This window comes from Crocuta crocuta, unplaced genomic scaffold (assembly GCF_008692635.1).
Source record: "Crocuta crocuta isolate KB4526 unplaced genomic scaffold, BGI_CrCroc_1.0 scaffold140, whole genome shotgun sequence".
NCBI lineage: Eukaryota > Metazoa > Chordata > Mammalia > Carnivora > Hyaenidae > Crocuta > Crocuta crocuta.
The window spans coordinates 7,900,529-7,927,437 of NW_027527775.1; the positions used below are offsets into that span (position 1 = coordinate 7,900,529).

The following is a 26,909-nucleotide window of genomic DNA, read 5'->3' on the forward strand; positions in this document are numbered from 1 at the left end:
AGATCCGCCATGTTCTGGCTTAATCATATGAGCTTCAATTTGTGGGCTGCCTCCAGATGAAAGGAGAAGGGTATAAATATGCAGTATTGCTCACGTTCATTTTATCTTAGCTCATCCTTGCTAAGGATTTCATTTATTTCAGATCATTTCATTATCCGATTTCAGAAATCAGGACCATTTAATTGTGTCAAGGGCGCAGCCAGGAAACTGAAGAGGCTATCATGAATTAGGAAGAAGAAGCAAGACCGGATGTAACAAAGGATGCTTCTAGAAGCTTCACCATAGTTCAACATAATGTGCTACAAACCCAGCAGGAAGGACTAATGAAAAAAAGCTATGCACACTTGATTAAAGCCAGTTTGCTGATAGTGGAAAAGAGGGATAAAGAAGTGTAAAATCCACTGTTAAGTCTAAAATGCATTCACATTGCCTGTGAAACACAGGTATGCCCAGAAGCACATAATTAGGTCGCCAGAGTCACAGGGGGACATTTGGTGCTTTAAGAGACAGCCATCAACCAGTAAGACATCATTGCCCAGAATCAGTCGTGGTGGAGTCTGGGAGAGACTGATTCGGGAAGCTCTTCAGTGGGGCCCCCCATCCAGACACCGGAGGTCCCAGGGCAGATGGTCTGTAAACCACATTTCAAGAAACTCTGGAGGAGATGACTCCATGATTTTTCAGCTGTATGTAATATACACACAATCTCTAAACATTCAATCCTTTGTATATCTTACACATTCATCTCTGTATACATAAGCAGAGAGAGACTATACGCCGTCTGTCTCTCTGCTGTATATAAGGATCCCGGGGTGTTTCATTTATAATAGAACAAGTGAATTTTATAAGTTTCCAGTAAAACCAAATAAATACAGTGTATAGATTTGAGTATTTTCTTTCTTCGCTTGGCCTGGAAGAATTTAACTTATAAAGGACAACAGGAATCACAATCACAGCCCCACATCTCTGAGAACTCAACACAGAAGTGTCTCTGTGCTTGACTCCAGCGACTACTTCTAAAAGACTTGGGGAACTTGTCATTGCCGTGTTGATGACTCATCTTTCCTTTTAGCGTCAAACCCGAGTTTTGACCCCCAGAGTCTGCTGCCCAGTGGAGGCTTCGGGAATCTAGAAGTTGTTACTACAGTGCCCTGCCCCGCCTTGCCCAAGTAGACATGACATTTTCTCCTCTGTTAACTATTCACCCTCGGCAATGGCAAAGGAGCTTGAGCTCTTGAATTGGTTATGAGCACTTTGTAAAGTCTGACCAAAGGAATGGGTAGGGGAGGATTTCAGGGCTCTCCGTGTGGTCCAAATGAGAGACTGCGATCTGGGTCCCTAGGGGGTAGGATGGGCTCACTTTTGTGTCACCTCCTTGCCAGTCCAATCCTGAGTTTCCTCGTCTTTTTATACATAATTTGAGAACTGGAAAAGAATTTAAAGATTTCTTAAATAAAGGTTAGAAGTTCAGTCTCCTCAGTCCAAATTCTGTGTTCTTCTCAGCAACCCTGCTCACAAACTTTACCCCTGTTAGTGCAGATGGGAATGTTGGGACGCCCTTGGTCCCATTCTTACAGGGGCTGCTCATGTGCTGGCAGAGGCCTTTTCTATTGAATCCAGCCAAGCTTTGCTAACAGAAGTGATTTGAGGCTGAGTATGAGAAAAGAGTCACCCCAGGCCAGGTGTTTTGGGGGAGGGCATGCCTTGACTACCCCCGTGTCCTTATTTCTGAATGGCATTTTGGAGCTTTTGGTAGCTTATCAGTAATGCCCTGCACTTTTTGGATTCCCCCACTTCCTTTTATTTTCCCCACAACTTTACCGAGGTATATTTGGCAAATAGAATGGTATATATTGGAGTTATATATATTCGAATGTGATGATTTTGATATACCTCCACATTGTGAAATGATCACCAAGTTAACATAGCCATCACTTCACATAGTCAGTGTGTGTGTGTATGTTGCGATCACTTAAGATTTTCTGTCTTAGTAAGGTTCAATATATATACTATGTATACAACACAGTATTATTAACTATAGTCACTGTGCTGTACATTGGGTCCTCAGGAGCTAGTCATTTTGCATCTGGAAGTTTTTAGCCTTTGACCAGCATCTCCCCATTTCACCCTGTTCATGAGCCCCTGGCAACCATTATTCTGCTCTCTGGTTCTAGGAGTTTGACTTTATTATCAAAGTCAAACAATTATTTGATATATAATAATAATTATGTATATAGTAAATATATATAATAAAGTTATCTGTATAATAAATATATAATAGAATTAATTATATAATTAAATAATCATTTATTATTTTTTAGATTCCACATGTAAGTGATACCATGCAATCAAAAATTTCTTTCTGTCTGGCTTANTTTTAAGGTTGAATTATATATATATATATATATACACACATATATATGTATATATACACACATGTATATATATATACACATATATATGTATATATACACACATGTATATATATATATGTATATATACACACACAATTATGTACACACACACACTGCATTTTCTTGATCCATTCATCCATAGCTAGATACTTGGGTTGCTTCTGTATCTTGGCTAATGTGAATAATGTGCAACAAAAATGAGACTGTAGAGAACATCTTCAGAATACAGTGATTTCGTTTTGTTTGGGTAAATGCCTGGAAGTGAGATTGCTGGATCATATGGAAGTTTTTTTCTTAATTTTTTGAGGAACCTCCATACTGTTTTCCATAGTGGCTGCACCAATTTGCATTCCCATTTAAGTCTTTAATCCATTTCAAGTTTACTTTTATGCATGAGGTAAATGGCATTCCAAGCCTTTGGTGGCTTATCAGAGACACCCTGTTCTGGCTGGATTTTTCCACGTCCTAACTCAATGTATAGATTTGTCAAATCCGCTGATTCTAATGTATATGTGCTCTTGAACCAACATATAACAGCCTTTACCCCCTGTGAGATGTATGCTGCTGCCTCTGATTGGGAGCAAGCCCAATGGAAATAATCGTCCCTAGAGCTCTTGCTGTGCACCATTATGATTCATTGATTATACTTTGGTGATGGGGATAGGAAGTAGGGGGAGAAGAGGGAGAGTGAATAAAATGAAAGTAAATACTATTCATAACCAGCCTTTAAATTCTTTGCTCTCAGACAGGCTGCTTCAGTGGTGGGAATCTAGGTGGTAAGAGTGGAGAGAAGCATGAGAGACAAGGGAAGGGCAACTCGTTATCAATGGATGAAGTTGAGAAAACCAGTGAATTATTGGGTAGTAATTTTTTTCTCATAGCATTTCTGTTGCATTGTTTTATTATAAAGAAGAATCAATAAAAAGATAACGCTCGAGGTTTTTAATTTAGTGGATCTCATCTAGGACCAAATACACCTGACAGTAGCCTGAATTCTTAAAATGCAAACACTGTGCTCAGATTTATTAATTTTTATGTTATGAATATTTAAATAAGCCTATCCCAATGGAATCATTCTACACAGAGCTAATGCACTTACATTTTTAATGAAGTGAGTAGTCAACCATTAAAAATAAAATATTGATATGAATTGTTAGACTAATTGATTGGAGAAGAAGTTATTGTGCAAGCAGAGTTTTAAGAAAAATGAATAGAAATCAAACGACTGAATTATTGTCAGCCCTTGGCCTTAAGGAAGACTATTCAATATATCTCTTTTTGTTCTGAACAGTCACTTTTTAAAATGTCTAAAGAAAATTATCATTGTAAATCAAGCCTCAGGTAGGAAATGAGTCAAAAAGTAATATGATCTTCCCACCAGTACTTAACTGCTTAGTTCCTGCTACAAAATATGGGGGTGGGGAGTTGAAGTAATATTCAGTCATTCCGGCTCCAAACCTGCTTTTTCCTGGACTCCACATAAAATACAGCATCTCAAACTAAAAATAAGTCTCTCCTGGATTTTAAGACATCCTTGCTCATATCAAGATGTGAACAAATGTAATTCTATATTTTGAAAAATGTTTACTGTTTATTTATTTATTTTGAGAGAAAGAGAGTGCACGTGAATATATGTAAGCAAGGGGGGCAGAGGGAGAGGGAGAGAGAGAATCCCAAGCAGGCTCCATGCTCTCAGCACAGAGCTCAATCCTACAAACCTTGAGATCATAACCTGAGCCAAGATCATAACCTGAGCCAAGATCAAGAGTAAGAAGCTTCACCAACTGAGCCACCCAGGCACCCCACAAATGTAATTTTCAAAGTCACTTTAAAGACTACTAGTTTAAAAATCTTTCAAATTTTATTTTAAGTGGAAGAATTATCGCTTAAAGCAAATCCTGCTTTCTTCTAAGTAGGATTTTCTGTGTTTGATTGCCTTAAAGTGAAGCATATTTTTCTTTTAGTTAAAGGTTTAGGCTTGACTAATGAAGACAGCTCAGTTCTCAAATTCTTTCTAGCAGTTGCATCTATAAATGAAAAGCACAGATTTCACCACCACTGCACTTGTGTTTTTTGCTGACCAATGAATTCCTAACTTATGTCTGGTTAGGAGTGAGTTGATAAATAGAAAAGGCGGCAAAAAGAGCTATAACCTAGTCACGAAAAGATTAAGTTCAGCTTTCCCGCTGAAGACCTCTCACATGCAAGTTTGATGAGGAAAGTGTGCCTTGATTTGACAAAACAGGAGGCCCTTCTGCATCTCAGTGGCACAGTAGGTACCAGAGTCTCCAGGAATAATAGCAGAAAATGGAGAAAGTGAACTGTTGGCATGTTGTGGATGGGAACGGAGATCTTGGAGAAGTGAGAAAATTAGGATAGCAGAGAAAAAATGGTTGAAGTGATGCCATGGGGTGGGGGGTGAGAGGTGGAGCACAGGGGTGAGGGGATGTAGGAAGAGCCAGCTATGGGGGAAGCCAAAACAGTGGACCAAGTGAGGAACAATGGAGACCTTGGCAATTAGTGTCATTTAGTGCTCTGCTTCTCATGACTACAACTCTTCTGCGGGTCTTGTTAAAATGCAGGTTCTGTGTGAGCAGGTCTGGGATAGGCCTGCATTTGCATTTCTACCAAGTTTCCAGAAGATGCTAGTGCTGCTGGTCCAGATCACACTTGAGTAATGAGATTAGAGGATCCCAATTCCATCTGTTGGAACGTGAAGGATGTCTCTACTAATGAATGAATTATTTATTAAGTGCCTGTTTTATGCCCCAGCAATCTGCTAAGGACTCCAAAGGGCTGAAAAGAAGATGAGAACCCCCTTGGGCTAGAACCTAGAATCTTACAGAGGAGATAAGACATGGAACCATAAAGCCACTTGTGTAGAACAGAAGAGACTATGTATTAGAAAGCCTACATGTGACAGACAGGAAGGCATCACAAGGCAAGGGACCTGTCTGAGCATGGTGGTGCCTCAGCACGAATCAGGGGCGGTAAAGCTTATGCTGAAATAAACACAGATCAGAAGGGTCTGGAATGCAGGTGCAAAGAAGCACAGAGACCCTTATGGGGCCTTAACCCACCTTCACTCCTTAATACTAATACTTAATAGAGTGACCATCTCTGGGGTTGAAAAGGCTAATTACTGTGTCTACATCTGACTTCAGTTGAAAAGGCAGGTGTGTCTCTGAGAGTCCCCAGCACACCCAGCAAATTACTGGTCATGGTAATGGCCATTCAGTAAGTGATGGACTCATTGTTAGAGCCCTTAGTGAACCACAGAGCGGCTCGCATGGCTGTGCTAATAGGCCCTGCTCTAGGCATCGGGGCTCTAAAAGATGAAAACAAAAATAGATTCCCATCGTAACAGCGGAAGAAAAATATAAATCATGATTGTGGCATGGCAATGTGTTTAAGGTATTTGTTTCTTATTTGCTTTTGTTGTTGAATGAAACAAACAAACAAAAATCCAAGAAAAAACATTTTCCTTCGAGCTCTCTTCTTAGAAGAACAGCCATGTGTTTGTGTTCAGCTTCAGACTCTCCGGGTTTCTGAGGGCTTGCAGAAGCAAACCTTGCCCACTTTGGGGAAGATCTGACCCAGTCGGGGTTATGCCAGAGTAGCCAGAGCAGGAGGGTCTCTTGTACCCACACGTCCTGGAGCTAAATCACAGCGGTCACATGATGTGACATGGCGACACACATGAGCGTCTTGGTAGCCCAGCCAGGGCTGGGAGCAATGACTGTGTCTGGACAGGGGAAGAAGCCTTCATCCAGGAAGGGCTGTCATTTGGGCTAGGCCCCGAGGGATGAGGACGAAGCTGCAGGTGGCACAGGGCTAAGGTATTCTGGAAGGAGACAGTAGCTCCTGAAGAGAGCCCTGGTAAAACCCTTGTGTTGGGAGGATGCCAGACTCAGGTTTTAGTGCAACCTGGGGCCCTGGGGAGCCGTGGCAAGGGGTGAGAATGGAAAGGTAAGCCAAGGCCAAGCTAAGAGAGATTCTGAACATCAGGCAGAAGAGTTCAGAACTCATTCTTCTCAGACAGTGGTGTCTACTCAGGACTTTTCCAACTTGCTTGGATAAAATATGATTGCACGCACATAATGCTGGCACTTGGCTTTGGACTATGGTTAGGAAGACAATGATATCTTTGCCTAAGCTTCTATTAGACATCTTTGTCTTCACCCGGCTATTTCCGGAATGATGTGGTGACAGAGGAGCAAACTAGGACAAGCAGACCACAGGTGATTTGGGGCATTGTTACTAACCTGCTGTGTGGTTCTTATCAATGGGCAACTTCCCAATGCTGCACTCCTGGCGGTGCTCATTCTGACACAGCAAACTTGGCAGGTGCTCACAGTGTCTCCTGAGGGCTTCCTAGGTGTGGGGTCACTCACACTATCTACCTAACCCTCCAGTCCTCTCAGGGAATGGGCTCTGTTATCAGCCCCTTTGCAGTTGAAAAAACTAATGCTCAAGGTATTTAAGTTGTTGACCTAAAGACACACGTGGCTAATAATTAGCAAAGCTTGAATTCATCAAACTCCTCACCTATATACTCAATTCTGCAGCACCCCACACCCCCAAGATGGCCATTTTTTAATAATCATCTTTTCAAAGAAACCCTCAAACTCAAAATTGTTTCAAGGTATCTTTAGGGCATTACCTCACGATCTGCACAGTCCAAAGAAATGTGGAATCGTCTGAGGCTGACCTACAAACACCTTATAAATCATTTGGCTCACCCTTCTTTCATTCCACAGAAGGAGGCTGGACCGTAGCCAGGCCAGGGGACACTCCCAAAGTCACACAGCTTGTCCTGGGAAGAGGTGGCCCCATGATTTTTTAAGGTGACTCAAGCGCAGGGTTTTGAATAGGGACTCTGATAAATACAGTTTAGCACTTTTTGCGCTCATTTGATATTTCTCACACTCGAGAGCCCTGCTCTCATCTTCTTTATAATCCTCCATTTCACAGTGGCACTAAAAATAACCTTGGAGACACCTGGGGTCAGCCAGGAATTCTCGCAGCTGACTGACAGCTTGCTGACAAAGCTCTGGGTTCTGATGTTTTCTGGAAGGAGGCGTAGGCCTGTGTCGCTTCAAGAAAAATATTAGGAAGAAACTTTCTCGTGATGAAAATGGGTATGATAATCTTTAAGAGAAAAAATGGTGCTATTAAGTCTTCAAATGCGCCAGGAAAATGAAGATCAAGACAGCATCAAGACTCTTAAAACTGTTTATACTTTTTAATTTAGCAACTCATTTTTAGGAATGCATTTTAAGGAAATAATCTGAAAGCTTCAGAGATATATGAACATGAATGTTCATTTTAGCATTACTTAGAAAAGTTTTAAAAAACAAAAGTAATAAAGCTACAAATGACTTAGCTGGTCAATTTCAGGGCAATGCCCAAACCATAGAATAGTATGAAGCCATTAAAATATTATTTAGATATGGCTTCAGTGACATGAGGAAATGCTTATTATGCAGTCATAAGTGGGAAGAGAGGTTGAAATATTACAAGTAGCATGATCTCGACATGTGAAAAACTACAACTACTAGAAAGTGGGAAATACACCAAAATGCTACTCTAATGCTTCTCTGTGGGAAGGGTAGAACGGTGACATTAAGAACAATTTTGCCCTCTTCCCTAAACTGATCATAGTTTTCCAAATTTTATATGAGAAGGAGTTCCTTTTGTAGTTAAGAAACAATCTTTCTAAGGAAGCATAGGATGACTGTGTAAATAGCAAAGATTATCTCTCATGAGACACCTGTTTCATCTCCCATTTAAAGTCATTCATCTACACGACGTAAAGCTGTATATGTTGACTCGGAATGGACAAGGTAGTTTCAGCAACACTGGAAATTGGCTGTGAAGGCCATTTCCAGAGTTGTGGCTTACAAAAGGAGACCTGTCTTTTAAAGAAGGTGGAAGACCTGGGGTCTGGTTCCAGTCTGGGTTCACGAGCCTGAAGAAGTAGCTTCCCAATAAATACCTCAGGATAGGAGAGGGTGCTGGTGATGGGCAGGTGTCTTCCCTTAAGACTGAAGTGATCCTCACTGGAGAAATAAAAGATCCTCAAAGAACTCTAGTTTTTGCTCTAAGAAGAGCCTCAGAGATAAACTAGTCAGCCCCCTCATTTCTTCCCTGGCCTTATTGAGATGTTAACATACAACATTGTGTAGGTTAAAGTGTACAGCATGTTGGTTTGACACCTTTATATATTGCAAAATGATAACCAACCACCATGGCATCAGCTAACACCTCCATCCCATCAAACGCCACATGTTATAGATGAAGAAACTGAGTCTAAGGGGATTGAATGACTCTCAAGGTCACTTAGTGAGTGACCAAAGACTCCAAGTTGCTAGTCCTTGTTTGTTTCCACTGTTCAAGCCTGCCTCCCTAGCTTTGAAATAAATGTCTGGGTGCTTTAAATAGGCATCTGCAGTTTATTATTAAATGGAAACTGTGAGTCGCCACTGTTCCCCTACGTGACCCCAACAACAAGCCAGGGGTGCCAAGCACGTCCAGTGCCAGTTGCAATCACGCTCCCGCCACTCTCAGCCAAGTTAGTTCTGAGATGGTTAGATTCCTGATGCCCCCAACCAGAATGGCAAGAACTCCAGAGGTTGGCAGTGTGTCCACGATCTGTGGGGGTAATCCGCATTTCTGGAATTCATGAAGGTGAAAGGAAGAGCGGCACCCAACAAATGTACCATTTTCAGAATCTTGGTTCGGCGCCCTGGTATACTGGGAATGTTCTTAGCCCACTTTGTGGAAATTGCTCGACTCTGTCTTGGCATGGGGAACAGACCACAAGGAGATGGCTGCCTCTGGAAATAGAACAGCAGAGTTGATGATGATCTATGATGATGGCAAGGAGCCCCAGTACACAGAGCAAACCACAGACAAAGGCAGACAATCCTATTAGGATGGAAATGTGGAATGTGACAGAAGGGAAAATGGGCTGGCGATGGGAGCCAGTTGAAGGCGAAGGGAAATCCCCTCTGACTGAGGACCCACCTTACTCCTTCAAGGGAAGTGGAGGCACTTTTACAGACCTGGGACTGGTGATCTCAACACCAGACTCTTGCACTTCTTGCATTGAATCCTGCCCTGCCTTGTCTTCTTCCTGCAGGAGCCTACTTCCTTCTACTTTTGTTAGTATTTGGGATCCCCAAGCAACAATGGCCATGCCTGGAAGCAATGTCTTGTTGGTGGAGACATCACAGATGTGTCGATTGCGACTCAAAGGGTAAACAGTCAGAGAGGAGGGAGGAGTCTCTTTCAATTTTCAAGGTATAGAGTAGCCCAAAGGTGATAATAGAGGTCATCAATATTTTCAACTACCACAAGGAAACTTGGCCAGTTTCCTTTATGTTCTGTCTGAGGAATGAAAGAACAGAGACACTCGGGATCTCAAGAATTATACTAAAAAGTACTTGCAATAACACTACACAGTGTTTTGTAAGGATTAATTAAAGTAAAAATATTAGTTTAGTGTTTGTTACATGGCACACATCACCTGGGCCACATGCTGGATGATTTGGTGTCATATAAGTAAAGATAACGTTTCTGCCCTCAGGGGCTGTTGACAGAAGGAAAGACAGAAAGTAAACAATTGTTTGTAAGTGTGGTGGGTAGCACAGTAGAGAAGTACAGCGTACTCTGAGATCATATAGCAATATATGTATATTTGGGGGAGGGACCCAGATTAAATGAGATACTATGCATAAAGTGCTTACAATGGTCTCTGGCACACAGTAGGGCTCAATAAATTGTAGCTGTCATTTTTGACATTACAATACCCTTTTGGACTTTTGAGCTGGAAAGGAAAGTGCGTGGCCTCCTTGATTTTCATTCAATTGTTCATTTAACATCCTTTTTAAAAAGCTCATGAGTGAGGTGCTATATTCAGTGATAGAAACGCAAAAATAGTTAAGAATCCTTTACCCTCAAGGGGCTCAAACTCTAATAGGGAAGAAAGGCATAAATAATCACAGAATGGTCCAATAAGAAATATATTCTGTAACACGAAGAACAGCAAGTTCAATTCTGTCTCTCAGGGTCCAAGAAACCTACCCTCAATAAGGGAAGGAGGTTGGGTCTGGAAAAATAAGTAGTCATTCTTGAGGCACCCTTGTTCTTTCCTGGGTATGGGAAGCTTGGCAAGATCACTTTTATTTTTGTGTTTCTATGTCCATATTTGATCTCTCATTTCAATCACCTGATGTATTGCAAAACAAAGACAAAAACAAAACCTCAAAACAAAAGACAAAACAAAACAACAAAAAAACAATGTTGGAAAGCCTTCATTGCCAGACTATAGCTACAGAATTTTTGGCCGTGAGAACAAATTTAGAACAGACACATTTCTTATAGAGGAATTCACTTCCAAAATAACCATAGAATAGTCCATCTCTGCAAGGACTGTGACTCAAAAAAAGTGAGATTCAATCAAAGTCTCAAAGAATACTCCAATGGTCTGTGGATCCAAGGTGAGAAATTTCTGTCTCCTGATCCCTGGGACAGTCATCAAGTGTTGGTAAGAGAGTGAGGCCATTTTCCAAGCAGCTGTCCCCGGGCAGAACCCTGTCCTCTCTGCACGGTCTCTGCCTGGGCACAGAGCCTCAGCGTCCTGAGGACAGATTGTCTAAAGTGTCCCACAATGGGATGGAGGAGAAAAGACTGAACTCATGGAAAGTTCCAGAGAGAGGATATGATGGCTTTGTTCCTTTAAAACAGTCTGTGGCTGAGAGACTGAGGCCCTCCCCACTCTGCAGCCCCTTCTCTGCCAAGAGCCTGGGCCAAGTCAGAAGTGGAGCCCAGACTCCGCCAAGTTGACTGATGGCCCAGAGAAGCACGAACCATCTGATGTATTCATACAGGTTCCTGCGTGGACCTCTCATGTAAAGAATACTGTAACTGGGTTTGGCAGGCCCACACCCATGGAGAGTTCTCTTGTCGGTGACCCTGTGGGTCACCCCACACAGCAGCAGGCAAAGTAACCCCTGCTAACTCTGGCTGCTGCAGCAACCAACTGGAGAAGAGCCAAACTTGCCTCTTTCCCAACTCATGTCCAAAACAAATGAGCAAACAAACACAACTCCAGAGAAATTGGAAGAAAGGAAACGACTTTGCTCCTAAAGAGAAGAAGGATGGTAAGGATAGTTATTCCCTGAGCATTTTACTCTCAGATCCTCTAATCCTGACTAAATCTGTCCCAAAGCCACCGTCCCTTTCACACTAGCACCTATTCAGAGAGGAGGCCCATTCACCAGTAAAAGGAGACTCGATGGGCATTTATTTCTTTAACTCCTAAGAATACTCGGCAGCCTGAACTATGAAGTTTCAGAAACCAGTCAGTTTGGTATTTCATATGCCCACACTCTGACCCAGGGAAAGAATCTGTTCTAGAAAGCCTCCTCTGAAAAAAGACACAGAATACTTAGGGGATACAATGCCTCTGTCATAAGATACTTCAAAAACCAGAGTAATTAGAGTAGAGAAAAAGAGGACAATCATGGGGGGGGAAATCATATATCCAGACCCCTTCTTCCAATAAAGACCTGAATGGTTACTGCAGTATAGAAAGTGAGGAGGGTTCCTCTGTATTTGTTCCTACTTTTAGCTCAATGGTACCCAAGAAGTGAAGACTCAGAGATAAAAGTACAAGCAAACTCCCTCTGGAAATTCCACACAGAGCCAGAAAAGTTGGAGGATTTAGGAAGGATTTTCATGAGGCTATTAATAGAAGTTATCTCCATGCTGTAAGACTTTATGGATTTTCCCTTCCTTTTTATATCTTTCTTGATTGTTTGACACATCTCTTTAGAATAAAGCTGAACTATATTATAATCAGGAACAAAATAAAATATACATGATTGTGTCTTATGCCTCTTTTCAGAGACCTTGGTAAAGTTAAAATGAGGGAATAAACTCAAAACGATCAAGGTAGTTGTAGGAGGGATCCCAACACATTTTCAGTAGAGGTGAAGAGAATAAAAGCACATTGATGGATAATTAGATCAAAGAAGCCATATTCCAGAAGGGTGGGGGTGGGGGTGGGGAGGGGGTTACAAGATCACTGAAATCATCTGCCGATGAACTGGCCACTTGGTGGGACCTCATATTCTCCTCCCCCATCCTACTTTGGAACCTGGGTGGCCAAACTGCAGGCAAATATCAGCTCCCTTCTCTCCAGAGGTTGAAGGTTCTTTCTGAAAATCAGGGCTTCTAAATCCCTGTGGAACCACCCCCTGCTTTTGACATTTAAGAGCTTCCTAGCCAGAATCCTTTTTCTGCTCACACCAAAGTGAAGCCTGCCCATCAACCAGCCCCACCAAATGGCGGCATGGTATTGGGACACCGACACCGATGGATTTAACGAAGGAAATCCATTTAACTTGAAGACACAGCACATGCTTCATGATATTGGACCCACAGTATATTATCAGCCCAGTGCCTGCCTCAATATTTAGGGAAAGAATTGATTAATGTATTAGTAATTTCAGTTTATATTAACATAAAGTTTATTGGTTACTAACCTTAGAATCAACCTACTAGGATACAGAAGATTTAAATATGGCTCTAAAACAATATACCAGGATCAACCTTGGCAGTGAAAAAAGAAATTCCAGATGTCAGAAAATGAGAAGGACATGGAGAGAATAAGAGTGGAGCACTTATATCATCATCTAATTTAGCTGGAAATCAAGAGGCACTTTTTATGCAAAGTGGTATAACTATTATGGAAAATAGTATGGAAGTTCCTCAGAAAATTAAATAGAACTACTGTATGACCCAGTAAGCCCTCTTTGGGGTATTTATCCAAAGGAAGCAAAATTAGTATCTTGAAAAGATATCCATACTTTGTTTTCATGGCAGTATTATTTACCATAGCCAAGACATGGAAGTAACCCATGTGTCTTTTGACAGATGAATGGGTAAAGAAAATGTGTCATATATTTAATTGAATATTATTGAGTTTTGAATATTAATATTGAATATTACTCAGCCATTACAAAAAGAAAGATATTTTGCCACTAGGGACAACACGGATGAAACTTGAGAGCATTCTGTTAAATAAGTCAGAAAGACAAATACTACATAGTCTCATTTACATGTAGAATCTAAAAAAAAAAAGCCACATTCTTAGAAATAGGGAGTAGAATGGTGAATGGCAGTTGTCAGAGGTTGGTGAGTCAGGGAAATGGCTAGATGTTGGTCTAAGGATACAAACTTTTAATTATAAGAGGACTACATTCTTGGGATCTAACGTATAGCATGGTGAGGATAATTGACAGTACTCTATCACATACTTCAAAGTTGCTAAAAGAGTAGATCTTGTTTTTTAATGTTTATCTATTTATTCTGAGAAAGCAAATGAGATGGAGAGCAAGTAGGGGAGGGGCAGAGAGAGGGGGAGACAGACAGAGAATCCCAAGCAGGCTCTTCAGGGTCAGCACAGAGCTCCACTCAGGCCTCGAACTTGAGAACTGTGAGACCGTGACCTGAGCCAAAATCAAGAGCTGTATGCTTAACCGACTGAGCCACCCAGGTGCCCCTAAGAGAGTAGATCTTAAATGTTCTCCACACAAAGAAAAAGTAACTATATGAAAAGTGAAGATGAATAAATTAACCAATCTTATTGTGGTGATCATTTCATACTGTGTATGTATACCAGGTCACCATGTTGTATACCTTAAATTTACAGTTATTCATCTATTATAGCTCAATAAAGCTGGGGGGAAAAAGAGGTACTTTCTAAAGTTTATGGCATATAAAAATATATGTTTACAATATTAGTCAGAGGTACAAGGGAAATGAATAGTGGAATAAAAATAATCATAAAAAATTGGAGAGAGGAGAAGAGAGGATAAAGTGCATTAAATCCTCTGAGTGATTAGACAGTGTCTTAAATTAATACGTCAAGAAGTGGTGTGGAAATTTAGAGTCAGGCTGAAAAACACCAGAATTAAGAGCAGAATGCATTCAATTCTGGAAACTAGGGTAAGCACTGAGAAGGGCGGGTGGCCAATCATAGCTTCTTATTGTAAGACCCTTCCTTCCTTTCTTCCTTCCTTCCTTCCTTCCTTCCTTCTTTCTTTCTTTCTTTCTTTCTTTCTTTCTTTCTTTCTTTCTTTCTTTCTTTCTTTCTTTCTTTCCTTCTCTCTTTCTCTTCCTTCCTTCTTTTCCTTTTTTTAATGTTCATAATAATCATTAGGAGGGAAATGAGAGGGGAAAGAAAGAAGAGAAGGAAAGATGGGTGAGGGAGGGAAGAGGAAAAAGAGAGGGAAACAGAGAGGAGAAAATGCCAAATGCCATCAGGATATTACCTCTCACTCACTACATCTTACCAACAATGTCCTATTAATAAAAACCAGCACAGGTGTCAGATGGTATAAAATCAGTCTGATGGTTTGGTTGATTTTTCCATCTCCTTCCAAAAAGGACTGGACTCTCTGACGGTCACTGCTTTTAAGTTGAGGCACGAGGTGTCTCAGACCCCAAGTCCAATGCAGCCTTGTGCCCCAGACTGGCTCACTGCCTCTTCTAGTTGGTCATTGATGGTCAGCCTCTTCTTGACCTTGCTTCCTTCTGATTCATCCGTCTTGGACCCAGGACTCTGCTTGGGCCTTTAGCTTCTCATCTTGTTTACTTTTCCACCAGGCTCTTGTCTCTCTTTCTTCTGGCCTCCAAGCCAACTTAAAGTTGATCCATGACCTCCAGATCAATGAACATAATATTCTTGTTTAGCACAGATGACCCAGGGGATGAGTGACCCAAGAAAACTCACTGGCAAGGAAGGCTGTGCACTGGCACCAGGAATCATGCAGTGTTTGGTAGATACAATGTAGGCTTTGTGCTGCTGAACTGGACTACCCAAGTCCTGGATCTGCTGCTAACTGTATCACCTTGGCCAGAATACGTGGCCTCTCTGAGCTTCTCTTCCTTGTCTGTAAAGTGGGGATGCATGTAAAAGGACTAGCACATTGCTGATCTGCCGCGGGTGCATAACGTTAGGTCCTCTCCCACATCCGTGTCTCCTGTCTACCTGCTTCCCTTTCTCTGCCTTATATATGGGTGGACACAAAGTGAAAACCAGTGAAATGCTCTGCAGAGATCTCATCTAGGTTAGAGATACTAATCCTGCTGCTTTGCCATGAGTTTCTGTGACAGCTGGCAGTTCACTTTCCTTGGGGAAAGTCCCTTTTTCAAGCATTTCACCCCGAAGTCGAGGAGATATCTGGGGTCACAAGATCCATTAGGACTTGGGGTCATAAAATTTTTATTTTATTTTATTTTATTTTATTTATTTTTTTGGTCATAAAATTTTTAAATACTATTAAGATTGGTAAGACCTTAGAGGTAATCCAGCCACCAGCCATCATGTAGGCAGAAGTAACTTGAGACCCAGAGAAGTTGTCTAATTCAATAGCACACACCACCTAGACTGAGTTCCACTCACTGCTCTCCTGAGTTGAACAATACTCTGAGAAAGGTGTTTCTGTGTCAAAAGAATGTAAGTTGTGCAATAAAATGCAGTTGTAACTATGATTAGCATGGAAAAGGTGTGTGATTGAAAAACTCAAAACTGGGGCACCTGAATCGCTTGTCGGTTAAGCATCTGACTTCGGCTCAGGTCATGATCTTGCAGTCTGTGAGTTCAAGCCCCATGTCAGGCTTGACTGCCCAGAGCCTGGCACCTGCTTCATATTCTGTGTCTCCCTATCTCCCTGCCCCTCCCCCACTCATGCTCTCTGTTTCCCTCTATCAAAAATAAATAAATGTTAAAACAATTTAAAAAAAGAAAAGCTCAAAACTAGAAAGAGGACACACATTTTTAGAGCATTTTTTAAAAAATGTGAATACCTTTAATGATGCGGTAATTAAATGCCACTATACATTAAAGGGAATTTTTGCCTGGGCACCAAAAAAGATAGAAAAATGACAGATGAAAGATGGTGATAGTGAGTTTATTAAACAGTATCAGTAAATGAAATAGACATAATACATCCCAAACAGTAGCAACCAGAAATCCTGTTGCTTAGTGTTTAAAAAGTGTGGCTAAAAATGTATGGCAAAATTTATGTAAGAAAGTTAAATAATTTCTAGAGTTTTTCTTGCATCTGATGAGTTAGTATGTTAGTATACATATATTTTTTCATGGAGTTGATTAGGATTCATGGGCTGGAAGACCATTTGGATAGGATACCATAATGGCAAATATAATTATCAGAAAATGGCATATTGTTGGGTGCCAAGACAGTCTTGACAGTTTGAGTATAGACTGGTCAATATTAGCATGGTTACAGGCTGTGATTCTGTGATCTGGTTTGTGTTTGATGTCTGACATTTTATGAAACTTAGTAAGGCAACATTTATAAGAACACAAAACTTATGTCTATTCGTTACATTAATTGCCAGCAATTGCTTAGGAGTAAAAGGTTAGGGCTGGAGACTGTCAGGGAGGTAGTAATTAGCACTAGCCCCGGATATGCTTCTGTGGCCTGAACTGCTTATAGCCTGATGACCCAAGGAGTCCTCTGGAAGCACGGATACCATATTCTGCTGTATTTCATGGAGTCTGGGCAGATCCGTTTCTGTGGTTTTGAGTTGAGAGGGTTTTTTGAATGGTTGAAAGAAACCGACTTGTTTCTATGACCCAAGGAAAACTCTCCACACCAACCCACAAAAAAATTAGACCATTGAAACGCTTGGAATGTTTCTCTTTAAGAATGTCCATGGATTCTGTTTCTGTGCACTATGGTTTAAAAACGTAAGTTGCAATTCACTCATTTATAAAGAAATTACCTCCAGGGAACTCATTGCGTGGCAGAATTATCTGGCTCGCTTAACTACCCTGGAATATGTTTTCCAGAAAGAAAAGCAATAGCCTGGACTTCATTCTCAAAATTGGAGATTTGAAGACCGGACTCCAAAAAGTGTATTTCAAGCTTAATGAAAATGAAGTAACTCTGTTGAGTCAGTTAATCTGAATAGGATAAAGGAAGCACTATAGACCGATATTATTGAATTGTAGGGCTACGTAGCGCTAAAAGCTAGGCACGGCAGTATTGAAGTACCAGAATTCTAACCAATATTCTATTCATGTTTGGAGGACAAAATAGAGGATGAGACATGGACATTTTGGTATGGAAGAAAAGATATCAGACACCCAGATTTATATTAAAGAAAAAATGATTTAAATAAAAAGAAAGTTTTGCTTTATTATTAAATATCTCTCGCTCTCAATTTGCACTTTTATGAATATAAAAGATAAGCAATGTTACACATACTTATGTATAACCTGGATGCACTAAAATTCAATTAAAAATAAAGCCTGTGTGCTAATTTTTCTCAAGTCCAATCATCTTGGCTCATTTCTGCAACATGCCTGCTCTATGGGTATGCATCGTTGAACCCCTAGCCTGAGGGTCTCCAAATCTGAGGGAAGACTCGTTTCTGTACAACATGTGACTGATGCCAGAATCTAAATATCTGAGTTCAGAAGCAGAAACTCAGGGCAGTGTCACTGCGTGGGCGAGCATCTGTGGTCTGTGGCACATGAAGCTATGTCCATAATGCTGGGTGCCATGGACATTCAGACATGTGGTAACTGACTACTAAACATCTTTAGATCCCGTGTGTCTGGCCTCAGAACCAGGACCGAGCATCGGCTCCTTTGGCCTCAGCCCTAAGCCACAAGAATACTTTTTGAATGAGAAATGGAGGCTCTCAAGAGGCAGAGACTGGATTTCCTTTTAACAGGACAAATCGGAGCCTGAGAGAATGATTGAAACAATACAAGATAGATTAATTTATATTTTTATTTTTAGTAGATCTCACTAATAGAACTGGATAAACCCTAACTCGTGATTTGTGCCACACGGCCACCAGTGGCCCAGGCATGGTTTCTTTTCGGGTCTGGGCGAGTGCATTTATTTAATTATTCACAGCGATGAGTGTATTCATTCTCCAAGTTCCACACTGAAGACTACTAAGCACTGCAACGAACCCGACTCCCATGAGATGTAAGAGAAGGGAGTGCAGACGGGACGACTAACATTTATCGAGCATCTTGTCCTTGCCAGGCACCAGGCTGGGCCCTTTGAAAACATTAGCTATGCGCTTCTCCCAGAGGCTTCCATGGCAAGCCAAGGCAAGCCAACGGAAGCTCACCCTTCCTCCTCGCGGCACTTTCCCACTACTGCAGACCAGAACAGAATCCCTGTGAGCGACAAGAACATTTCAGCACAACAGTCTCAGGTGGCTGGGTGGTGTGGTGTTGGGTGGTTTTCAGTTTTCACAGCTGAACTTTAAAATCTCATTAAAACAGCTTTTTGTTGCTATTTGCGGAGTCTAAATCAGCAATGATTCAGCGAAGAAGCAGACACAGCAGGTCGCCTCTGTTGGCAGGTATCAGAAGGGACCTACAAAGTACACGACAGAGAAAGAAAGATGTGGCTTCAGAGCTAGAGCATGTGAGCCCCTTTGTAAGAATTGTCTTCTGTAAATTCTAGCTCATCTGTATATGTGAACGACTCTGAAAGGGAAAGAGGGCTCGTTCTTCTTCCCCATCATTGGCAATGTTTGCACTGGCAGAAGTATCGGATGGGTGGATTGCTAACAAGTTTGGAAATGTCTCTTAGTGTCTGATGCAACTGATGTCCTGCATAACATTATTTAAAAAAAAAAAGATGTTCTGGACCAGAAGAAATTTCTCTTAGATTTAGAGCTGCTCTCAGTCCCCTAGCTCATCCTTACCAGGGTTTTAAAAGGTTTTCTTGGCATCTGGCTGGGAGAACCACGAGGAAATACTGCAATAGCCCCATATTTATTGCATGTCTGCTACGGACAAAAGACCGTGCTTGGTGCTGCTGAGTCAGGCAGGGCCCTCCCTCAAGTGGCTTTCAAGCTAATGATGGAAGGAGAGCAGACCCTGCAAATTGTAATTCAAGGTCGAAAGAAAGAAGGGTCATTAGAAGTGCAAGGTAGTGACAAGAGGAAATACGAGGAAATCTCAAAGCCATATATTAAACCATATATAAGAAGAGCAAGAGGTCACCTGTGCCAGGCCCCTCAATGCTACAGCCTCTCCCTGACCTTGACCTTCTTTTGCAACTTCAGCCACATCCTCAGAGCTCCCAGGCTCTGACTCAGTCAGCAGGAGCCCGCTTCTGCCTGTCTTCCTCCTTTCCCCCTCTCTCCTCTCCTTCCCTAGCAGCCAGGTCTCTGCATAGGGAAGACTAAATTACTAAATGGCCAAAATGACTAAATTATAATGAGACGACAATGCTTAATGCTTCTTCTAGGCCTATCTCCAGGAGTGGCACTCTGTCACTCCATAGCAGGCAGGTAGGAAGACATCTGAGGACTTGGAACTGTATGTTCTTAGAAAAGCCCCTAAAGGCAACGAGTCCAGCCTCCTACCACGTGCGTGGAAACTTCCTAAATCACCCGTAACAGGCAGGCAGCCCTGTGTCCTAGCAGCCCCCCGTCTCGTGCCTGCAGGTGACGCAGACACCAGTTTATGTGTGTCTTTATTTCAAGTCTCTACCCTGATAGCATTCAAGAGGATTAAGGTCTGAATCGAGGGCACAAAGCCCTTCTTCAGCCCCCGGGGCAGCAGGGGGAGGTCCCAGGGTCAGGGAGCCCTCGCCCAGGCGGCAGGGAGAACAAGCCTGCTACTCAGCCTGGCCGGCTGTTTACATCCGGGCCACGGGCGCTCCACACCAGCTGCGGCCCGCGCTGCGGGGAAGCTGCTGACAGCCGGTGGGCGGATAATGTGGGCATTCATCCCCTCCAGCTGCTCCGCGCTGCGCATGCTCCCCGGCACGCGGGGGCGAGGAGGAAGCCCGAATGCAGAAAGCACGAGGGCGAAAGCCCAGCTTTGGTCTAAGAGGGTCCGGCAACGGCAAGGGCGGCGTTTGGCTCAGCCCATCGGAGCAGCGCCGAGACCCCGGCTGCCAGGGAACGTGAACTTTTGTTGCCTGACCTGCCGGAGTCTATAATGAGGCTAGTTAAACATTTCTAGCATTTCCAAATACTCCTCATGGTTTCCTCCCAGTGAGCTGCTACCTGCCAAGAAAGGGTGGACAGACCCAGTACCCTCAAATCAGTCTGGATGCAGTTCAACCTTTATTTCTTCCCCTCTGTGAAGATGAGCTGGGTCAGTGATTCTGTGATGTCCTGATAAGATTCCTGAATGGGGGATTAGACCGCAGGTCTATTCTCAGCCTTAGGACCATGTCCGTGACCCTGGAGCAGTTATGTAACTGTTCCGGGCTCCTGTGTCCTCACCTTTAAAATGGACATCATAACAACTGTCCAACCTCCTCCTCTAAGGATGAAATGAGAAAACAACCATAAATCAGGTTATACACAAAGGGCCAATAAGGCCTTGAGACCAGGGGTGGGCAAGCTCTCCCACAAAGGGCCGGCTAGTAAATACTTTTAAGCTTTGTGTATCACTTAAGGTCTCTGTTATTTGTTCTTCTTTGTGGATTTTTTTTTACAGCCCTTTAAAAATGTAAAAATCATTTCAGCTCATCGGTTGCACAAAAACGCACCCAGGGCAGGTTTGGGAGCACGGGCTCTAGTTTGCCAACCTCTGCTTGAGACAAGGCACAGGTGAGGGCTGGAGGTACAGTCAGCCCACCACTGGTTGGAAGAAATCGAAATCGAAATATTAATAAATAAGTGATATATCAGTAGTCTAGGAATGTAAATAAATACGCAGAGCCACTGTATTTTCTGACTTAGGGCCTCCAGTAGTGAAATTACTTGAACCCCAGCCCTAAGGCCATCTTATTCAAGAGCTGCTAGAATATCTTATTTACTGAGCTCTTTCTTGTCCAGGCCAGAGCATCCATGATGACTTGCTGAGCAGTCAAACTAGAGACCAGGCTTCAGCCTTCCCTTGGCCTAAGATGTTCATCGGACCCTCGTCCTAAGGAAACCCTGTGCAGACCATCCTTCTTACCTAGCCAGTGCTGCCTGGGCATGTCTCCTTCAGGAAAAATGGGGTGAAGAACCTCATTTGGGGGGCAACTACTGCCCATGTAAGAAGAAGCTAATGTTGCTTGTGACAACTGGCTCACTTTGATGACAATGCATTGTCAACTTATGTCATTATTTCTCCTATGATACCCTAATGACATAAGCTGTCTTTATCACTCTCATTTGCAAAGAGGAGAATATTTAAACATAGTACCCAAGGCACTACAATCAGTTGTCACGACTGGGTGAAGCAATGGTTTCTCATTCTTTTCTGCCTCTGGTTGAGGCTTCAGTTCCTCGCTTCCCCTTGCATGTTTCTTTCCTTTTTCCTTATCCTCACTCCCTGGGTGAAGATATTAGAAAGGCTGCAGAGTGAAGTCTGTATGAGAACAGCAGACAGCGAAATGTTTGTTTCATTCTCTTCCCTTCTGAAGAATTTCCAAATCAAGATGGCGGATCAGTGTTGTTATCTAGACCAGAATAATGAAAGCAGCCAGATTTCAGAAATACCCATACAGGAAAGAGGCAGTGTTGACCTAATACTTCTTGCTTTGGTGGATCCTCTGTGGAAATATGAGAAAGTTAAGTGCAATACTTTAAAACCAGTTTCTGAGCTAGCAAGCACCTCATACTTTCTTTTCACAGAAAGAGGTATGGAAAGCCAGAAAGGGTGTGAGCTTCTCAAGAACATGACTGATGTTCAGAACTGAGAAAAGCACTGTAGTCCCTGACTCTCTTCAGACCACTGTCTACCATACCCTGCTGCTTCCCAGGGCGTCAGCTGCCCTGACGGTCACATCCCTACAAAGCTACACCTCATGTGTGTCATTTCAACATTATGACCTCAGGGGGTCTTTTCCCACTTGAGATGATCTCTCTATCATTTCTAATTCAACACAATGTTCTCCCTCTGAATATTTCATTTTGTTAGCACATAAGGCCAAAAGTTCAGCACTACTTTTTTTTTTAGCAGTGCACAGAGTAAAGCTCTCCTCTGCAGAAGAAAGTTCCAGTCTTTGAACATAGACCATCACATAGAACAAGGATCTTACAAATACCTGGCCCTGGTCACAAGAGGGAAGGTAGAGATGGCTTAGGACGAGTCTGGCATCCTCTGGGGCAGAATAGCCCCCGGTGTCCACTCTAGAGATGGCTGTGCTCTGCATCATTTTCAGGTGTGAAGGAAAATACTTGGGAAATGAAAAGCTAGCCAATGAGAAGCACATACAGGGAAGAGAAGGGAAGGTATGCTGCCCTTGCCCCGAGAAACAGCTGACTTTCTTCATCCTACTTTCTATTCCACTATTCCCATAAAGAAGACAGGTAAAAGCACATCTGAGGGGAAGGCAATTTGTTGAAACATCTCATGGCTCCCCCTAACTTCAGGGTAAAATCCAAACCTATCAGTCTGACAGACAAGGTCTTCCATGATTTGACCTCAATCTTGCTTTCTAACACTCATCTTCTTCACTCCCCACCTGTTCCCCCAGCCTCTGAGAACTACTGGTTACTTCTCAAATATACCATGTTCTTTTTTTTTTTTTTTTTTTTTTTTTTTTTTTTTTTTTTACCTTTTTGCCTTTGCCAGTGCTCTTCCTTGTGCCTGGAAGACCCTTTTTCTTTCTGTCAAATGATGAACTGCTACTCATCCTTCAAGGCCCTGTTCAAATAGTCCTTGTGAAGCCTTTACTGACCCTCACAGGCAAAGACCCTCTCTTTTCTCCATTAAGGTCTTATGCAACTTCTATGATGATCCATATGGTCCTCTAAGAGCTATTTATTTATGTGTTTATGTCCTTCATTAGTCTGTGAGGTTTTTATCTATAGGGGCTTTGACTACTTATTATTACCCTCTGAGCCTACCCCATGCCTGGCCATCATAGTCTCTAAGAAATGTTGAGTGACTGAATGAATGACCTGAAACTAAGTCTTGTAAGGCTTTGAGGACCCAGCAAACTGATTCAATCTCAGCTCTCCTCAGTGATCTCCACTGTCAGGTGCTCAACATGATCCATTGGGGTAAGAAATATTAGAAACTCCTATTTATATTTATGTTTTTCAAAAATTAACAATGAAAGTAAGCTTTTCTGATATGTCATGTGGACCATTAGTAGCACACGTATTTAATTTATAAATAAGTATGTACATTAAGAATAAGTTATGCATTGGGTGCCTGGGTGATTCAGTCAGTTAAGTGTCCAAGCTTTGGTTTCAGCTCAGGTCATGATCTCCCAGTCCGTGAGTTCAAGCCCTGCATCAGGCTCTGTGCTGACAGCTCAGAGATTGCTTGGTATTCTTTCTCTCTTCCCTTGCCTGCTTGCTCCCTCTCTCAAAATAAACAAATAAGCAAAAAAAAGAAAAAAAACAATAGTGTATGCATTGAAAGTATTGGAAGTCATTAAAAATTTCTAAATTGGGTAAGTGTGGAAAACACAAGCACATAGGAGAATTGATCTTGTAGACTGCAGGGAAGTAGAGCCACCAATCAATATGGAAAGCATGACGGTGGCCCACGTGGAAGAGATAAGAAGCTAGACGTGTATAGGGGCTGTAGAAATGAGAAAAAAGAAGGAAAGGCTTGCTAAAGAATTACTACCATTTCCATGATTATTGCTACATCCTATTGGCTAATAGTAAGCAGAAAGAGTCAGAGCCCCAGAGAGACCCCAAAGTGTAGCCAGATCCCAAGCGAGAGCAGGTGGAACTGGAAGGTGAAGATAGAATACTTTGCCCCAGGCTTAGAGTCTATAAAGTGACACTTAAAAAAAAAAATTTCTCCACTTATTTCAAGGGGCAACAAAAAAGGGCCACCCATCAGGCCTGTCCAATCCCAGATGGGACTTCTTAATAAAGACTATTTATAGCCTCAGGCAGTTGCGGCAACATTGAGTAATTGCCGTGCAGGACAGCCTGTCTGAGCCGCTGCTGGGTGAGTGACCGACTTTTGGCTGCTTCCTGTTGGCTTAGGAAAGAACAGAAGAAGGTGGGTTTGTTTGTCAGTTGAGCAACCCGCTGTGGCCATGCCTATGTCTGACCATCTCCCTTTAAACATTAACCATCTTTTAAAACATTTGTGTTTAGTGCCCAAGGCCAAGACAGCCCCAAGAGAAAGGAGAGGAGGAGAGAGTAGGGGAAGGGGGGGGCGGAGGTGGATGTTCCCTACATAATTTATTCATCCCACAAACATTTGTGACGTGTCCGCAGAGACTGCGCACCACCCTGGTACCAGGGGTCGAGAGCTGAGTAGGACGTGACACCCAATCAGAGACTCACAGTCTAGCAGAAGAGACAGATAAGAAAACACAAAAGGAAGCAGGAGAAGGGAGAGACCCCGTACTGTTACTGTGCCTCTACCCTGCATCTACCTTTACCAGAGAAGGTCTGAGGGGAAAGAGGGAGGAAGCGGTCAGAGACCAGAAAGTTTCCAGGGTCTTTGACTCCTGGGTAGTGGTCCTCAAACTTTAGTGCACAAACAGTGACCTACAAGAGTTGTTTAAAAGACAGCTTCTGGTTCAGCGAGCCAGCCTCAGGGGGTCGGGTGGGGCGGAGTGGCCAGGGATCCCCATTAGCCCAGCTTCCTCAGAGAATTCAGATTTAGGTGGTCCATGACCACCAGAGCAAAAGCCTGGGTCTGGAGCTGCCTGTCATGAAGCTAGTCCTCCAGAGGCTGATGGGAAAAACCGGAAGAAGAAAGAAAGAGGGGGCATTGGAGACCATGAACAGCAGCAAATGGGGGGAGGGGGAAGAAATCTGTATGTAGGGGAGAGGAAGGAAGGGAGAGGAAGGAAATGCCTCTAAAGGGAAGTGAATGTGTATGACTGGGAGCCTGGGGTCACACGGCGGACTGGGGACGATGATTTTTGGTCTTCGTTGTACCAGTGAACTTGATGACTTGATTAAGCAAGCCCAGGGTGATGAACAGAGCCCTGGGCATTAATAACTGGTTGTAGGGTGAGACCAGAGCCCTTGGGGTATGGTTGGTCCAACCCTAGGACCATTTGCTTCTTCTGCGGTATCAGGTGGGATGCTCCTGTTTATCCTGGCCCTGTGCCTGAAGCAAACTTTCCCTCACCTCTCTCCCAAGGGGCATCTCCTTCCTCATTCCTTAAGCTCCTGGTGACTTTCCGTAGCCATTCCCTTTCCCATTAGAAGTTCTTATCAGAGGGACTCTTGGTTCAGGTGTGCCCCACCCATTCGACTACAGTTTCCGGGCGTCTAGTCTCCCGGGAGCTGGGAGTCTATAGAGTGTAATGGTTTGGAACTCAGGCCGACCCGAGCCAGCCACTCAGCGCTGCCACCACAGCTACCCGTGTGACCTCAGTCAAGGGACTTCATTGTCCTAAGTCTCGGTTTCCTTACCTATAAAGTAGGCAACAATCATACTTACTATTGAGGTTAGATGAACTAATCCTTGGCCCAGCTCCCAGAATGTCACAGCCTTCCATAAATGTCACTCTTCTCCTTACTTCTATTGATATCCTTACATTTAATGTAATCCCCACGGACGTAGTACAGAGTAGATGTTTAACGATGTTTACTAAATTAGCAATTAAGATCTGTAACCTTATCACTGGATCTGTTGATGAATACATTTTAAGGAGTGGGCAACTCAGTATTTTTCCCTAATTCTTCAATATTTAGTGGTGTGTCCTCTGTACAAAGACTGATTTCAAGTAGAATTATCTGAATAAGCTCAGGCAGGCTTTTCTACCCACTCTTCTCTTGTGTCCGTTGCTTCAGCTGGTGCCTCTTCTATTTCCTTCCTCACATTAGCTGTCCTGCTTCTAAAGGAAAAAATCAGAGAACAGAGTCTATCTGAAAGTACCTTAAACTGAGTCTGAGTTCTCGAGGGGAAAATAGCGGCAAAATTCTATCAAATCTGTTATAAATGTTTGATTTCCACTTCTACTGCCGATATCCACCTTGTGAGATGAGACAGGAAGAGCTAAATAAACCCTGAAGTCCTTTTTAATTTCAATGGCCTGTGGTCTCCTTTTGTGCACAGCTAGGTTTTTAGGCTCAAAAGAGGGGAAGCAATTTTTGAAAACAAACATAATGTAATGACTCATTCTGACTCTCTGATGTGGATAATCTCAGGGAGAGAGTAAGTCTGACTCTACGGCTTGCCCTGTTTGCCGCTGGTCTTTGCTGCTGGTCTGGAATTACTGGGGGCCGTTGGCATGGCTGAGGTAAATGTCTGGACACTTGGTTGAGGTCCCTTCAAGTTCAGGAGTTCTTAGGAGAGTTAGCTAGGGTGATGAATGAATCAAGACCTTCCGAGAGATCTTAATAGAATAATCAAAGGTTAAATATGAGGAGGAAACATCATAAAAGTAGGTAAAAAAGCAGATAACAAAGAAATTTGTTAGCTTTCTGTCCTCTCCGGAAGATGCTATGAGCTCCATTTGGCCTGTGGACAATGTGTTCAGTCTGCCCCCAGCCATGGGGTCCCTGAGCCAAGGAGGGCCCCTGAGGATGTGGGCA

General features: G+C 42.8%; 1 long non-coding RNA gene across 2 annotated transcripts in view; it reads left to right on the forward strand.

Moving 5' to 3' along the window:
* The window catches only part of LOC144238892 (uncharacterized), a 108,588-nt gene that overhangs the window by 16,712 nt on the left and 64,967 nt on the right, over positions 1-26,909 (forward strand). The window contains exon 2 of one of the 2 annotated variants that reach the window (XR_013337253.1): positions 166-848. The exons of the other annotated variant lie outside the window; for it this stretch is intronic. This is a non-coding gene — a long non-coding RNA (uncharacterized LOC144238892). Of the gene's footprint in view, positions 1-165; positions 849-26,909 lie in introns of those variants that run through there. 2 annotated transcript variants of the gene reach the window in all.